Source organism: Hippopotamus amphibius, chromosome 2, assembly GCF_030028045.1.
Source record: "Hippopotamus amphibius kiboko isolate mHipAmp2 chromosome 2, mHipAmp2.hap2, whole genome shotgun sequence".
Classification (NCBI taxonomy): Eukaryota; Metazoa; Chordata; class Mammalia; order Artiodactyla; family Hippopotamidae; genus Hippopotamus; species Hippopotamus amphibius.
Window position 1 is genome coordinate 214,452,373 of NC_080187.1, and position 15,051 is coordinate 214,467,423.

Here is a 15,051-nt window from a genome sequence, read left to right on the forward strand (position 1 = left end):
TCAATAAAAAGAGTCATTATTTTTGTAATAATTTCTTGTGGAGCTCAGAAATGGATTAGTCATAATCTTTGGTCCATACTCTAGAACCATGGTTGACCTGTTCGTGGCCCTCTTTAATTATTTATTGTTTATTTTCAATAATATAGTGAACTGTTGTTAACTGACAACCCAGTCTAAGAGGAGAGCGTTACAATCACACACCTACTTATTCCCCATTCTCTCCCCCATCTTCCCACCCACCCTCCAAGAGGAAACCATTCTCCTGAACTTTGTGTTTATTACTATGAAACAAACAAAAGACTGTGGGCATCCAAAGAGGCAGGAGGGCTGCAGATTCGCTAACAGAAATAGCTGTTTTACCAGCCGAGCTGCAGCTTCCTTGTGAGCAGCAGCTGGGCCTTCTTTCCTGCCGTGTGGTCAGCATGTGACTGGGCACATAGAACCACTGGCGAATCTTGGCTAATGGGCTCTTTGAGGTACCAAGAGCAGGAAGGATGAGGACTGAATGCCAGAGAGCAGGCAGGACACAGCTCCAGGGATAGGGAGAAGGGCTTCTGATTCACCCCCCCGCCAATGCACCTGACAGGTGTCTGTGTGACTTCTGCTCTGCCCTGTGACGTCACACAGTGTTTCCCGGGTGACCCAGCTGGATGGAAAAGCTCACTGCTTTTCCAGGTCTGGGCAGAGAGAGGGCCACCCTGTCTTTACCTTCTGGGGGTGCCAAGAGCCAAGTGACCAGATGTTGACCCCCGCCCAGCTGCCCATGGCCCAGAGCTTCCACAGCACCTCCATGTGCAGAATGTCTCCCTGCTGAGAAAGCTCCAGACCCCTGCCCTCCCCCTTTCCCTGCCCAGGTCCCAGAGCCAGTATCTGGCATCCCTGAGACCACATTGACGCTCCATACTGTTTGCCAGCCCCAAAGACTCCAAGGCGCCCCGGCCAGCTGTCTGGGCAGGACTGATCACCCAGCAGTACCAGGTACTGGTCCCCAAGATTGTTAAGGCCAAACACTCCTGCCCCCAAGAGGATGGTACGGAAAAAGAAAAAGGTGAGGCCTGGGGGCATGGGCCATGCACCTGCGTGAATTCATCTCTCCTTCAAAGTCCCTTGTTTTGTTTGCTCCTGAATCCTGACAGAAGCTTCCTTTTCCTGGGCCTCAGTTTTCACAGCTATGAAATGGGGAAGGAGGTGGGCTCTGTGGCTCTTCCGGGTGAGGTGTCCTATACTCCTGGAACACGTGGGATCCGAAATGCGGTGTGCTTGCAGGTGTTATCAACTCCCTCTGGTGATTTCTGCCCCTCTCCCTGTGACCCAGAGAGAAACGTAGCTTGAACTGGGTATGTCACCCACCCCCCACCACACACACACAGCCTGAAAGGGAGTTTTTGCCTTCTTGTTGCTGGGGGTCACAGAGGCTCAGAGAGTGCACTGCGATGGCTCACCATCATCCTCCAGCATCTCCCCGGAGATTGCCAGGCTGCTGTCCTGGCAGTGCCCATGTCCCACTGCTCCACTGTCTCCCAGTCCTGGCCCAGCCCTCTCCCCTGGCCACACATTGCTCCAATGCCTGGAGAGAAGGGATTTTTGTTTGCTCCGATCGCTGCTGTATCCCAGTGCTCAGAACGGTGCCCGAAACATAGTAGGTGCTTAATAAATAGTTGCGACAGAGCAGCACACGACCCTTACCTTGTGCTAACTGGCAAGGCTGAGCCCATGCCCTCCACTGTACCACTTGCCAAAGGCAAACAGGTAGTTGTTCAATAGGGAACACCCCCTTTGCAGTTACACTCTTAGGTCGAGTGTAACTAACCCTAACCCTAACCCTAACCCTCTCTCCGTAACTAAAACCACAGACGCCAGTGTGGTTTCTACTTTATTACCCTTGACTTTGGTGTCTCTGATTCCTGGTGTTCTCTACCCATCGCTGGCACCTCCTCTTGACTCCACTCTGCCCCTTTAAGCCTCCTTCTGGAATGTCACACACTTGGGACCAGGCACCCAGCTGGCCTGACCTGGGGACCCTAAGCTGCCAGCTGGTTCCCGAAGCTCTTTCCTACCTGCCCACCCAACAGGATTCGGGGATCCAGGGAGGGTGCGTGGGAGCCCTGAGAAGGAGGCAGATTTATCTTATTTGATTCATAGCTTTGGGAAACATTTGTGATAGCTGGGTAGAATCTCCTATAAGGATGCTCTTAATGTACATAATTACATGTAACATATTCATATTACATATTAGTGTTTCTTTGTGAATCCTCCACTCATGTCTTTTTTGTGATGGTAATGTTTATAGGTTTTAGTGTTCTCTGTGTATTAGGGATAGCTATCCTTTTATATATAATGCAGATATTCCCTCCAGTTTGACCTTTTTTTAAAAAATCGTGGTGAATTTTGGACCGTCATAGAAGTTGGTATGGATTTTATTTATTTATTTATTTACTTTTTTATTTTTGGCTGCATTAGGTCTTTGTTGCTGTGCGTGGGCTTTTTTTTTTTTTTTTCTCTAGTGACGAATGGGGGCTACTCTTTGTTGCAGTGTGAAGGCTTCTCAGTGTGGTGGCTTCTCTTGTTGCAGAGCATGGGCTCTAGGTGCGCAGGCTTTAGTAGTTGCGGCCCATGGGCTCAGTAGTTGTGGCATGTGGGCTCTAGGGTGCATGGGCTCAGTAATTGTGGCTCTCAGGCTCTAGAGTGCAGGCTCAGTAGTTGTGGCCCACTGGCTCAGTTGCTCCATGGCATGTGGGATCTTCCCAGACCAGGGCTCGAACCTGTGTCTCCTGCACTGGGAGGTGGATTCTTAACCACTGCACCACCGGGGAATTCCCTGGATTTTGTAATTCAATCATATCAATCAATGTTTTTCTTTATGATTTTTGACTTCTGTGTCCTTTTGAAATCCTCTCCTGCTCCAAACACCACAACTCCTATTAGTACCATTTGCTGGTACTGGCTACTCAGGTTACGAGCCTCAGACTGTACACATTGTGGCCCAGAGACAGCACCCTACATCCAAAGAACAGCTGGTGAGAGAGGAGAGTAGAGACAGCAGGAAGTGGAGGTGGATGGACCCTGGTTCCATTTCTAGCTCTGTGCCTGCAGGCTAAGCTGTGTGCTTTGGTGCAAGGGCTTTTGTGTCCCTGAGCCTGTTTCCTCACCTATAAAAGGGCCTCTCCATGGCCATCGTAACTCCCAGGCAAGTTTAGATGCTGAAATGAGAAGGAACATGAGGGACCATTTTCAACTCAAAGCCCTGGTGATACAGCTGGGGAAACAGAGGCCCCTGGCGTGAATTGGCCCAAATGACTGATCCCAGCCCAGTGTCCCCTCCCCTGGCCACCATCAGAGCCTCTCCAGTGGCATGGCTTTCAGATCCAGGGAAATTCTGAAAGGTGGAACTTGGTTTCCTTGCTTCCCATGGCCTCCCAGATTGCTGGGGCAGAGGAGTGGCCAGGGAAGTAGAGAGGAGCCTGTCTCCTTCTGTCTCTCTCCCCACCAGAACCAATGTGAGTCCCTGCCCAATAGACCATTAACTCCTTCACTGCTGGTGTAATCTTCCTACCCCTACCTTGTCCCCTCCTCCCACCACCTACATTCCCAAAAGCCCTGAGTGACGGGCAGCCACAAGTCCCTCAGGACATGTGCTGGCTAATCCTGGCTTATTGAGGGCAAGGCAGACTGTCTGGAGGGTAAGACATTGGAATTAGTAACTTCTGAGCCTGCCCACGTGCCGGGCCCCAGTGGAGCTGCTGAGAGAGCTGTGCTTTTGGAAGCAGGCAGGTGTGGTTCTCGTAACCCTGCCCTGCCAGTCCCAGCTGAGTGGCCTTGGGCGGTAGTAAACCAGCCAAACCTCTGCCTAGAAATACGGCCCACTAATTTCTGCACCCTAACAGTGCTGGGTGAGCTAACGGGGAGTAAGCCATTGGTGAGTAAGTATCCAGCTCTGCTCCTGGCCTGCAGGAAATGTCTTCAGGGGCATGAATTCTCTCCTCAGGGCTCATCTCTCCCCCACAGATGGGACTGTAGGACCTGAGACTTAGTTTCGCCATCACCCACAGTTCACTCCCCGACTGTAACCTAGATCGTACATTTTCTGCTCCCTGAAGCCTCCAGTGTAGGCCTGATGCAGGCACGTGTCTGAGGGAACCCTGCAGACTCCCACCCAGACACGGGCAGCAAAGAGGGGAAGGCAGAAAGGTGGGCCCACTCTTCCCCCTCCAGGCCTCCTACGTGGCCCCAGGCCTCCCTGGCCCTGGGCCCAGCCTGCCCAGCAGGCTCATGCCTGCAGGCCTCACCAGGAGGTACCAGCCCAGCAGCTGGCCTCATGCCCCAAAGTGAAGCATGAGTGGTTCTTGCCAACCCCCCTGCAAGCTTTATTTCCCGGACAGCCGTCCCAGAGGGGAGGCACAGAGGGCGTAAAGGGTGTAGAGGATGTAGAGGACATAGAGGAGGCATCACTCATGGCCTGGTCTGCAAAATGCCTGGCTGGACTTGGGGCTGCCAGGGACTCGGTGAGAGCCTTTGGGCAACTGCCATGCTGCTGAATCCTCACTTCTGGGGCCCTTGGGAGCTCATGACAGCAATGAGGGGGATGGGGCTACCATCTTAGGCAGTTTCTGGGAATCTGGGGGTGAGAGGGACATTAGTCACCTCTCCTGACCTCACTGCGGGAACCTTAGGCCAATTACTGGAAAGACTGAATTACAAACTGTTCCAGATATCCCCATTGACCCGGTAGGAAAATTCAGGCTTAGAGAGGTCATCCAGATAGCTGGGGGCACAGCCGGGCTGAAACCTAGGTCTCTTGGCCCCTAGGCTGCTAGCCTTGCTCCCGTATCACCAAACCAGATCAAACCTGCTGGGGACTGAGTGGGTTATGGGGTGTGCAGTGAGGGAGGAACACTGATCTATGAGGGTAGGGGGTGGCTCTGTGGCTGCTTCTCCTTCTTTCTCCCTCCACCTGGCAGGGGTTCCTTCTGAGTACTGACCTCCCTGCCCCTCTTCCCGCCCTGGCCTGGCAGAGGAGTAGGGGAGGAGGGAGGAGCTCGCCACACCTCTGCAGATGGTGATGGCTCCTGCTGGGTCCTGGGTTGGGGGAGGGGCTGCTCCGTCAGAAGAAGGGAAGGAGGGTCTCTGTAGGGCTGGCACTTCTGGGGCTGGGGATGGGGGTGATGTTCTCACCTCCTAATTAGTCATCTTGTTAGGCAGGGACCACAGCCTGTACCAGGAAGGCCTTTCTGATAAAGAGTCGGATGTGCAGGAGGTGAGGGAACAGGCCACAGAGATGGGTGGGTAGGGAAGAGTAGTCCAGGCAGGAGGCCAGCCTGAGCAAAGGCGAGGAGGCGAGAGCCAGCTTGGTGGGTGTGAGAAGCTGCTAGAAGGCCAGTGTGGCTGGAGTGTGTGGGCAAGGGGCCCAGGGATGGAACGAGGTCAGTTTCCTGGACCAGAGTGTGTAGTCCTTACAGGCCACAGTGAGGCTCTGTGTGAAATCAGGAGCTACTGCAGGATTTTGAGCAGAGAAGTGATGTGGTCTGATTGAAATTTGTAGAGGATCACTCTGGCTGTTCTGTGAAATGGGGCTGAGCAGAGGGAGGGCCAGAATGATTAGAAACAAGAAAGCAATGAGGAGATAAGTGCAGGAACCCCATATCTTGGACCCAGTGGAGATGGCGAGAAGGGGTCAGATTCTAGACATGGTTTAAAGGTAGAGCTGGCAGGACATGCTGACGGATACGAGTAGAGCAGGGAACTGCATGAAATGATAGCCATAAAAAGCCCTTCCCTTTCCCTCTGCCCGGAGGCTTCCCAGAACCAGGAGCAAATGTCCCCAGGACCCCCAGGCTCAAAGCGGGAGCTGTGTATGGGGAACCTGGACCCTCACAGAGGAAGCAGGGCGAGTTTCAGACAGGCTGGTCTAAGCACTTATCTTCCAGTGGGGAAACCGATTCTCAGAGCACAGATGGCTTTGGGTCCTGCCCTGGTGAGAGGCAGAGCTGGTTTAAACCCAGCCCTCCAGACACTCAGTGCTCATCAGGACGGAGCCAGGGGACCCAACCTGCTGGGGCTGCCACCAACACAAAGCCAGCCTAGGACCAGGCCCTCCTCTTCTCTGGGCCTCTCTCTCACATCGTTTTTGATGGTCTCTGTGGACTCTTCCCACACCCCTGCCATGGCCTGCCCTGGAATGCAGATCTCACAGGCCAAGCAGCCCAGATAAGAGGGTCAGCCCCCAGTGACCCCCTCGCTCAGGGCCCCATCTGCAACCTGAGGAGGTCCATTGCTTCTCTCCCAGGGCCAGGAGGGCCTCTCACATCGGCTGGTGCTGATTAATCAGAGGGAGGGACAAAAGGTTGGGGGTGGCCTCCTGCCAGATGAGGCTTAATCTGGGTCAACCGTGTCAACCCCAGGCACTGGGAACGAGAGCCAGGCAGCCAGTGAAGAGGGAGGACAGGACACCCCAACCACAGCAGCCCCATGTCCATACCCCGACTCTGCTACCCTCCCCGGGTTCCCCACTGCCTCCAGAGTCAAGCGGAGCCTGCCCTGGGCCTCGGTAGGCTCCCTCCCTTTCTCGTTTCACTGCCTTGGCTCAAGCTTCTGCTTTCCAGCTTGTGAATGCACAAGCTGCTGAGCTGTTGAGCCCCTGCACATGTGTCTGCTTAGGGCAACCAGCCTAGGAGGCCCCGTGTGAGGGCAGGCATCTCTCCTCCTTCCTGGCCCGCAGGGCTTTCTGGATAGACGATGGATGAAGCATGTGGGAAAGACACATTCACTCATTTCCATTTACTGCTTTGGGTGACTCCACGGATGTGGAGAAGCTTTGTAAACTATAAAGCACTGTGCCCAGGAGGGACCTGAAGTGACAGATGGGCTGGGGTGAGGTTACAGGAGAGAGCGGAGAGTACCATTTGCTAGAACCTCAAAAGGAGGCAGGCTTTAGAAATTACAGGCAAGGGTACCAGCGGGGAAAAAAAGGCTTAGAGGTGGGACTGGACTTGAAAGGTGAAGTGGCCTGCCTCGTTCTGCAGGAAGTGATGGATCCAGGACTGGGGGAGGCAAGGGGCAGACTGAGATGTGGATTGTGGGACAGAAGTAGGGAGAAAAGGGGGTCAAAGGTGACTGCCCCTGTAGTTTCAGACCGGGTGTGGGGATGACAGAGGGAAACAGCCGCTGGGAGAGGGGCTGAGAGGGGGCTAGAGTTATACGGAGGCAGAAAAGGGAGGTGGCCACAGCGAAAGAGGCACTCAGCCCTGGCTTTCTCCACAGGTCACGGAGGGCCCAGAGGAAGCCACGAATACCTCCCAGAATGTGGACTCTGTCGTCAGCCACCTTTCTCCCTCAGATAAGGAGGTCATCACAGTCACTCTCCATGGGGCCACCAACCTTCCTGCCTCCAAGGATGGCTCTGAGCCGTGGCCCTATGTGGTAGTGTAAGTAGCTGGCTGTGAGTAGGGGCAGGGGGTGGTGTCCAAGCTGGAGCAGAGACCAGGATCTGGATATCTCGGATATAAGCACCCAAAGGTTCGGGGCTGGGACCGTGATGCCCAGAGGGGAAGGGCAAGTGTGAATCACACAGGGGCTGTGGGCTCTGCAGATGTGAAGCCTCGCATCTTCCCTGCTGCGTGGGAAGCTGCTCACCAGGGCTGGGGCAGGAGGGAAGAGCCCCTCCTTCATCCCACAACCAGCTGACCAGGGTTTGACCACAAATCAACCTCAGCGAGGCAGGAGCCCTGGATGCAGAGGCCTGGGCTGGACTCAGTGGGAGGCGATGGGCAAAGGAAGGAGAAGGCCTGAGGCCTGCCTCTCCCAGCCTCTGAGTGCCCCATCTTACCATGCCCAGTCCTGGGGTAGGGTCCCCATGACCAGCCCCCTCCTCGGCTCCCACCGCTTCTCTGCTCATTTCTTTTTTTAAAAAAAAATATTAATTAATTAATTTTTATTTGGTTGCGCCAGGTCTTAGTTGTGGCAGGCAGGCTCCTTAGTCACGGCTCACGGGCTCCTTCGTTGCGGCATGCATGTGGGATCTAGTTCCCTGACCAGGGATCGAACCTGGGCCCCCTGCATTGGCAGTGCAGAGTCTTAACCACAGAGCCACCAGGGAAGACCCCTCTCGTCATTTCCATTACGGGGGCTTCCCTAGTTCCTTCTAATCCTTTAGTGCACGTTGCCCTCCAACCAGCTGGAGTCAGGGTCCATGCTTCTCACAGCCTGATATCTGAGCGAGGCCTGCCATGCCGTGTCCACTGCCCACTTCATGGGCCTCGCTTCTCTTGGAAGGGCATCAGGGGTGACAGTCTCCATCCAGCCAAGCTTCTGTATGAATGGTGGACGTCTGCTCAACCTTGATGATAAAGCCGGTGCAGTAACCCCCTCCCATGAGCTTGCCTTCGGAGCCCCTGGGGCCTCCCCACCAAGCTCCCGACCCTTCCGCTCCTCTACCAACAGCAGCAGCATTCACGGCCTGCCTGCAGGCATTGCCCACCTTTCCTCTTGGGGAGTGGCTGCCCAACATCTGCTGGAATCCACCTTCAAAGCCTTGCTTGTGAGCCTCCTTCTCCAGGCGCCCATGCGAGTTGAGCCCTCCCTCCTTCGGAGCCCACAGCAGTGACAACACTGATCTGACATCGTTCATATAAATGAAGTTATGTGCCGCTCCTCTGTCCCCCAAACTGGGGCTCCCAAGGACAGATCCCATGGCTCCCTCTCCATCTCCCCGGCAGTATGCCCAGTATAGGCCTGAGCACAGATGTAGGGGTCAAGGAGCACTGAGGCAAACACCCCAGGTTACTATGACAACCCTGGCCCCCCCCCCCACAGTGAACGTGGGATAGATGATGTGCTGGAGCCCAACAGGTGAAACACTTGCACGTCTCAAAAGCCCCATTTCCACTGCCCAGCGCCTTGGCCCTCCCCTCCCCCAGCTCTATTTGGGCGGTGAAGAAGGACAGGTGGCTGAGAGCAGGCTTGGCAGGGAGCTCGCCTTCTCCCCTCAGCTATTTCCATAAACCAATTATCGCCGATCATCTCGGGAGATGGAGGCCCTGCCTATCACCAATCCAGCTCGGCTGTGGGGCGGGGAGTTGGGCGGCCCAGGGCTCCTCAACAGAGCCACCGCGACCGGCGCCATCACCCGGTTGCCATGGGAACGCGCCGCGTGAGCCAAGCCTCGGAGCCTGGGTGAGAGGTGTGGAGGGGCTGGGGAGGGGGGAGCGCACCGCTGCACCCATCTCCACCCAGAGAGGGGGCAGGGGGCAGGGCCTGGGCGAGCCTGCAGCCTGCGTGCCGGGGCTCCAGGCGGCTGAGCTGCCACCAGCCGCGGAGGTGCTAATGAGATGCAAATGAAAGCAGAAGGGAGGGCTTCCGAGAAAGAAGGCCCAGCTGTCAGGACCTGAAAGGGGCTTTCAGTGCGAGCCCCCAGCCTGAGGCAGGAACCCCAGAGGGAGGACTGAGACCCTCAGAAGCCCAAAACCCTGGAAAGAATATGATCTCCGACCCCCCCACCCTGTCTGATTCCAGGTACACAGTAACAAAGCATATAACAGGCGTGAGCAAGTCCACCAAAGTTTTCATTGTTCTCACAATGAATATTTCAATGCTTAAAATATATATTCTATATTTAATATGTATTAAATGTTATTAAATCATATTACATAACATATATTAAATATATATATAATTTTATGTTCTTTCAAGACATTTCTTTCTCTTCTTTTTGTTGCCTGTGTTTTGGTGCCCTCAGCTCAGTCTCCTGGCTTAGTTTCCTGCTTTCTGCCATCCCATTTGTCTCACCACAGATTGGGAATGTGGTCCTGGAATTTCCTGCATCTGCCTCCTTCCCTCCTCCTCTCTGAGTTGTTGCATCCCCAGCAAGCAGGCCCACTGTGGGGGCAGGGGTGGGGGTGGGGGAGGGTTGAGGCACAGGCCTGAGAGTACCCCGAAGCCACTGACTCACTCAGCCCACTAGCGAGGAGCAGAACAGGGTTCAGGTCCAAAGATGGGGCCTCCCTAGTTTGGAGTGTAGCCACTTCCCTCCACCATGCAGGCTCTAGCCTTGAGCTGACCTAGTAACAGGGTGTGTCCTGCAGTGGCAACTGTGCCAGACCGACAGGTCCGCTTGGCTCATTTTGTACTTGGTTCTGCCTCTTTCCATCTGAGCCATTGACTTGCTTCCAACCTGAACCCACTTCTGCGCTGAAACTGCTTTCTCTAAAGTCACCAGTGATCCCCATGCCTAGTTCTCTGTCCAATGGGTATCTCATCTTTTTTGATCTCTTAGTGACTTTAGGCCCTCACGACCACTGATTCTGTTGGAAGCCCTTTCTTTTCTTGGCTTCCAAGATGCCCTACTCTTATTTTCGTCTGTGTGTACCTCTTTATCTCTTCTACTTGGAATTAAATGTTGGGCTGTCCCAGGTTTCAACCCTTGGTTTCTCTTGTTTCTCTTTTTTTTAAATTGATTAATTAATTGATTGGTTGATTATTTTTTGCTGCATTGGGTCTTTGTTGCTGCACACAGGCTTTCTCTAGTTGTGGTGAGCGAAGGCTACTCTTTGTTGCAGTGCACGGGCTTCTCATTGCAATGGCCTCTCTTGCTGTGGAGCATTGGCTATAGGCTCAGGGGCTTCAGTAGTTGCAGCACGGTGGGCTCAGGCGTTGTGGCTCTCGGGCTCTGGAATGCAGGTTCAGTAGTTGTGGCGCACGGACTTAGTTGCTCCGCAGCATGTGGGATCTTCTCGGATCAGGGATTGACCCTGTGTCCCCAGCATTGGCAGGCAGATTCTTAACCACTGGACCACCAGGGAAGTCCCTCTCTTATCTCTCTATACTCTCTCTTCACGTGAGCTCATCCCCATCAGTCATCACATTCTTTTGCCCCCATCCAATCCATTGCCAAGTCGTGTCAGTTCCTCTCCGATATTGAATTTGGCCGCTTCTCTCCGCCAGCTCCACTACCTTAGGTTACTGCACTGTTCACCTCTTGGTACATCTAATATTGCCCCTCTTCAGACCCCCTTCAAAGTCGGGTTACCATTTGATACTGTGGTGCCGTAGTCCCAAAGGAATCCATTCTTTGAACCCTCCAACAGCTTCGCATTGCTCCCAGGGTAAAAGGATTCTAGGCCCAACGTGGTTGGGTCTTTGTCGGCCCATCCAGTTCCTCAGCAGCATGACCTCCTCACATCCTTCTCTCTGCTCCAGCCACACCCGATGGACAAACATGTCTCAATTCTCTGGGCAGACCCTCTTCCCTCCCACCCCGGGCCTTTGCACTCTCCCTTCCCCAGAATATTTTCTATCCTCTTCCCCTCTTTGGATCTCAGCTCAGTCATCACCTCCTCATGGAAGCCCTCCTGACCTCCCAGACCAGGCCAAATCCTCCCCCGTTACATGCCTCCACGCGACTACATACTTCTCCAGTGTCACAGCTGCAGTTTCACGTGGTTTATGTGCTTCAGTGTGATTCTTGGCGTATTCTTCATCAATGCCTCCTCCCACTGTGCCCCACGAGTTCCACGAGCAACCCCCAGGTCTGTTCCCCTCACCATCCTACCCCTACTTTCAACACAGTCTCTGGAACATGGGAAGCTCTCCATCAATAATTGTTGATATGAAGGAGTAAACAGGTGAATGGATGACTCTGGTCGTGTGTCGAGCGTGCTCTGTGGCTTTGGGAAAGTTACGTTGCCTCTCAATGCTGAATACCTCACCTGGGAGCCTGTTCCAATGGGCTGAAGAGATGGTGGAGCCAGACCACCACCTGGGAGGTGCTGACAGGTCTAAAGCATCACACAGGTGAGGGGATATCCTTAGTAGGAGTCACAGCGGGCACGTGAGACCTAGCAGAAGAAACCACAGGGCAGGGGAGAGAAGCCAGAACGGAATCAGGAAAACCGAGTGTGGCCCACAGCCCCTGATGCCCTGTGTGTCCTCAGGGGAGTTGTCGCCCCTCTCTGAGTCTTGGCTCTCCCATGGCCAGGGCATAAGGCTTGGCCTCCATGCTGTTCCAGGCTTGCCAGGCTGGTTTGTGCTCTGCACAGGGAGGCAGTCTCCGTTCCTTAGAGGCAACAAGAGCCCCAGTTAGACCGGCCAACAGGTTCCACACCCAGGTCTGCTGGACCAGTGGCCAGGCCCAGGGGCTCTGTTGAGTGGTCTGGGCCTAGCTCAAGGCTCTGGGCCCGAGAAGTGCCCAGCACCTGCCTCCCAGCTTGGCACAGAGAGACCTGCCTGTCAGAACACAGCAGGGACCAGGAAGGCAGTGGCCCTGACAGGTCGGGAGGACCCCAGCAGGAAGAGCATGGGGAAGGGACCAGCTAGCCAGGAGACAGCCTGTGGGATTCTGACTTGGCCAAAGGCTGGATGGCTGGGCTGCCAGTTGGCAGCTGCTTCTCTGACTGCCTGCTGCCCAGAGCTCATGAGCAGGGACAGAGCCAGTACAGGGAGGGGAAGGGCTGCTTCCTCTGTGCACGTGGGGCAGGCTTGATCCAGGCCAGGGTAAGAGGGACAGGGCAGATCAGGCCAGTTTGGCATATTCATAGAATCTTAGGTTTTCTTGGATAAGTCTGAGAGCCCTGACCCTGGCCCCAGATTGAGCCTGACCCTGACTAATTGAAGAAGACATTGAAAGTAGGCCAATTTTGTCTAAGGTCCTAGTAAGAAAGGAAGATTAAAGAGGGTTATATTTTTCAAGTGTCTACCATATACCTGTCAAAAGTGCTAGGAGTGTGTGTGTGTGTGTGTGTGTGTGTGTGTATGTATGATATCATTTAATCATCACTTGGTCCTGTGAGCTAGGTAAAGTTGTCCTCATGTTACACGTGGCTCAGAGCATTTCTGTGACTTGCCCAAAGTCACAGAACTAGTGGGTACCCAAGCCAGGATCCAGGATTCTAAAATCCAAAAGCTCTTTCCACCTCACTCTCTGCCTTGATCTTCGTGTAGCTATTGCTCTGGGAAGGGGATGTTGGCATCAGGGTCCCAGACTTGCAGAGAAGATCCAGTGACCAGTCTGAAGACCCCTCCTGGGACCTGACTGCTCACACCTGCCACTGTCTGGCTGTGGGCCTTGGCCAAGGTCCCAGAGAGCAGAAATTTGGGCGGAGTGAGTGGAGGCCCAGTAAGACCCACAGGTGACCTGTGAGCTTGTTTCATCAGCCAAAGGGTTGGAGTCTGCAAAAATAACAATAATACTCACGGTGACAGTGGTCAATGGGACAGCACCAGGAGTAAAAAGCAACACTCCTCCCCCCCATTTGCAGGTGAGGTCCCACACTGAGCTCACTGGGAGCTTGGGTCTCCACGCACTCTGGTTCTAATACAGCAGCCCTGAGAGACAGGTTGCATTAGCCCCACATGACAGCCAAGGAGGCCAAGGCTCGGGGCAGTGAAGGGACCAGACTAAGATCACTGGCTGGTTAGTGGGAGTGGAGCAGATGAAGATGACTGTCCCTATCTGGCCACTGGCCACTTGCTCTGGTAGAAGCCAAGCCTCCTTCCTTCCAAGCAGGATGCCTATGGGAGAAGTCACATGTGGAGGAGAAGGCCTTGGGAATCCTGGGTCTTATCTTCCCTGCAGGACCTCCTGCCTACGGCGTGACCTGACCTATATGCACCTGTTCCAAATGATGTCAGTCCCTTGAGGCTCAGAGCCTCAGAATTTTTGTTCAGTGAGAACGTCCTTGTGTTCCAGGGCTATAAACACAGCTGGCGTCAGTGCTTAAAAGGAGGTTGGCCTGAGACCCCAGCCAGTCTGAAGCCACAGGATTCTTTCCAGATGTCCCCCCATCACTGCTGCCAAGGGCCCCTGAGGTCTTCTCATGCCCAAAACATTTATTCAAACCCGCAGAGCCTGAGGTCTCCCCCAGGAGTGCTGGAATCCTGGAGGAGCAGCTCAAAAGGACAGTGCTTACCACGAGAAGCAAGTATTAGTGGGGAGACTTCAGGAAATGAGGCAAGCCAGTGGGGGCCTTCCTGGTGTCCTCATTGCGTTAGACACAGGCTGTCTGGTCTGCTTATTTCTGAGCGTGGGCAAAGCTGCTGACGGGACTCCTCCTCCCTCCCAGGACACCTTGAGCAGCCAGGAAGCTTGGTGCCCCCTCCAGGCTTGGTCTGGCTTTGCTCTGCCCTTGCCTGGCCCCTTCGGGCTTCAGGGTCACATGCCCTGTGGTCTAGCATCTATCGAAGAGGGAGGGAGGCCACTGGGCAGGGAGCCGGGGCTCAGGTTCCAGTTCAGCTCTTTCCGCCCTGTGCTCTCCCCATCTCTGTCCTCTCGCATCCCTACACACACAGTGAGATTCCACCAGAAGGAATGGCACCAGGGATGGCACAGTCAGTGCCTTCAAGGCCTAAGCCAGTTAACGCTGAACTCACCTGAGTGTGTGATGCATAGAGAGCAGAATCCACCGGCAAACTCAAGGGCCCTGGCTCACTGAGAGCAGCCCCCAGGCACCAAGCCCCCCACTCCCCGCCACTGATTTCTGCCAAGGAGGGAGGACTGCAGGCTTAGGTTGTCGGTGCTCTCAGTTTTCCAAGAGAAGCCAGAAATCCAGATTGTTATATGAAATCAGCCAGTTTTTACAGGCAGAACAAGCACCTCTGCTCAGCTGGATCTAGTCTTACCTCCTTGTCTTCCCCTCCTGGACCCTCAGGCTGCTCAGACTCAACCTCCACATCCAGCTTCACTGACTGCCCTCCTCGCTCAGGGGCCAGAGACGTTGCCTCGGCTGCTCAACCTTTATACGCGTCGGAGAGGCATGCTCCCTTCCTGAAGCCCCTTCTTCCTCTGCTTCCAGGACACCCTGTCCTGACTCCTCTTCTCTCTCTGCCCATCCTCTGCCCTTTCTCCCTGTACCCTGAGAATGCCCATGCTCCCTGCTCCATCCTCAACTCTCCCCTGCATCTCTACTCTCCTGGGAGATCTCCCTCACCGCAGGCTACCCATCTCCTATTCTGAAGGCTATTCTGAAGGCTCCAGAATGTATGGATCTGGCTCAGACTTTTCCAGCCCCTGGACCCGCTAACCAATGTACACTCCACCCCAGACTCAGCTTCCCCTACCGGCCT

The 15,051-nt window shown here is 54.5% G+C and overlaps 1 non-coding gene across 1 annotated transcript; it reads right to left on the minus strand.

Moving 5' to 3' along the window:
- Nucleotides 1-8,019: 8,019 nt before the first annotated feature.
- On the minus strand, nt 8,020-8,092 carry TRNAG-GCC (transfer RNA glycine (anticodon GCC)). Its single transcript has one exon. It is a non-coding gene; the product is annotated as a tRNA-Gly (tRNA).
- Nucleotides 8,093-15,051: the final 6,959 nt, after the last annotated feature.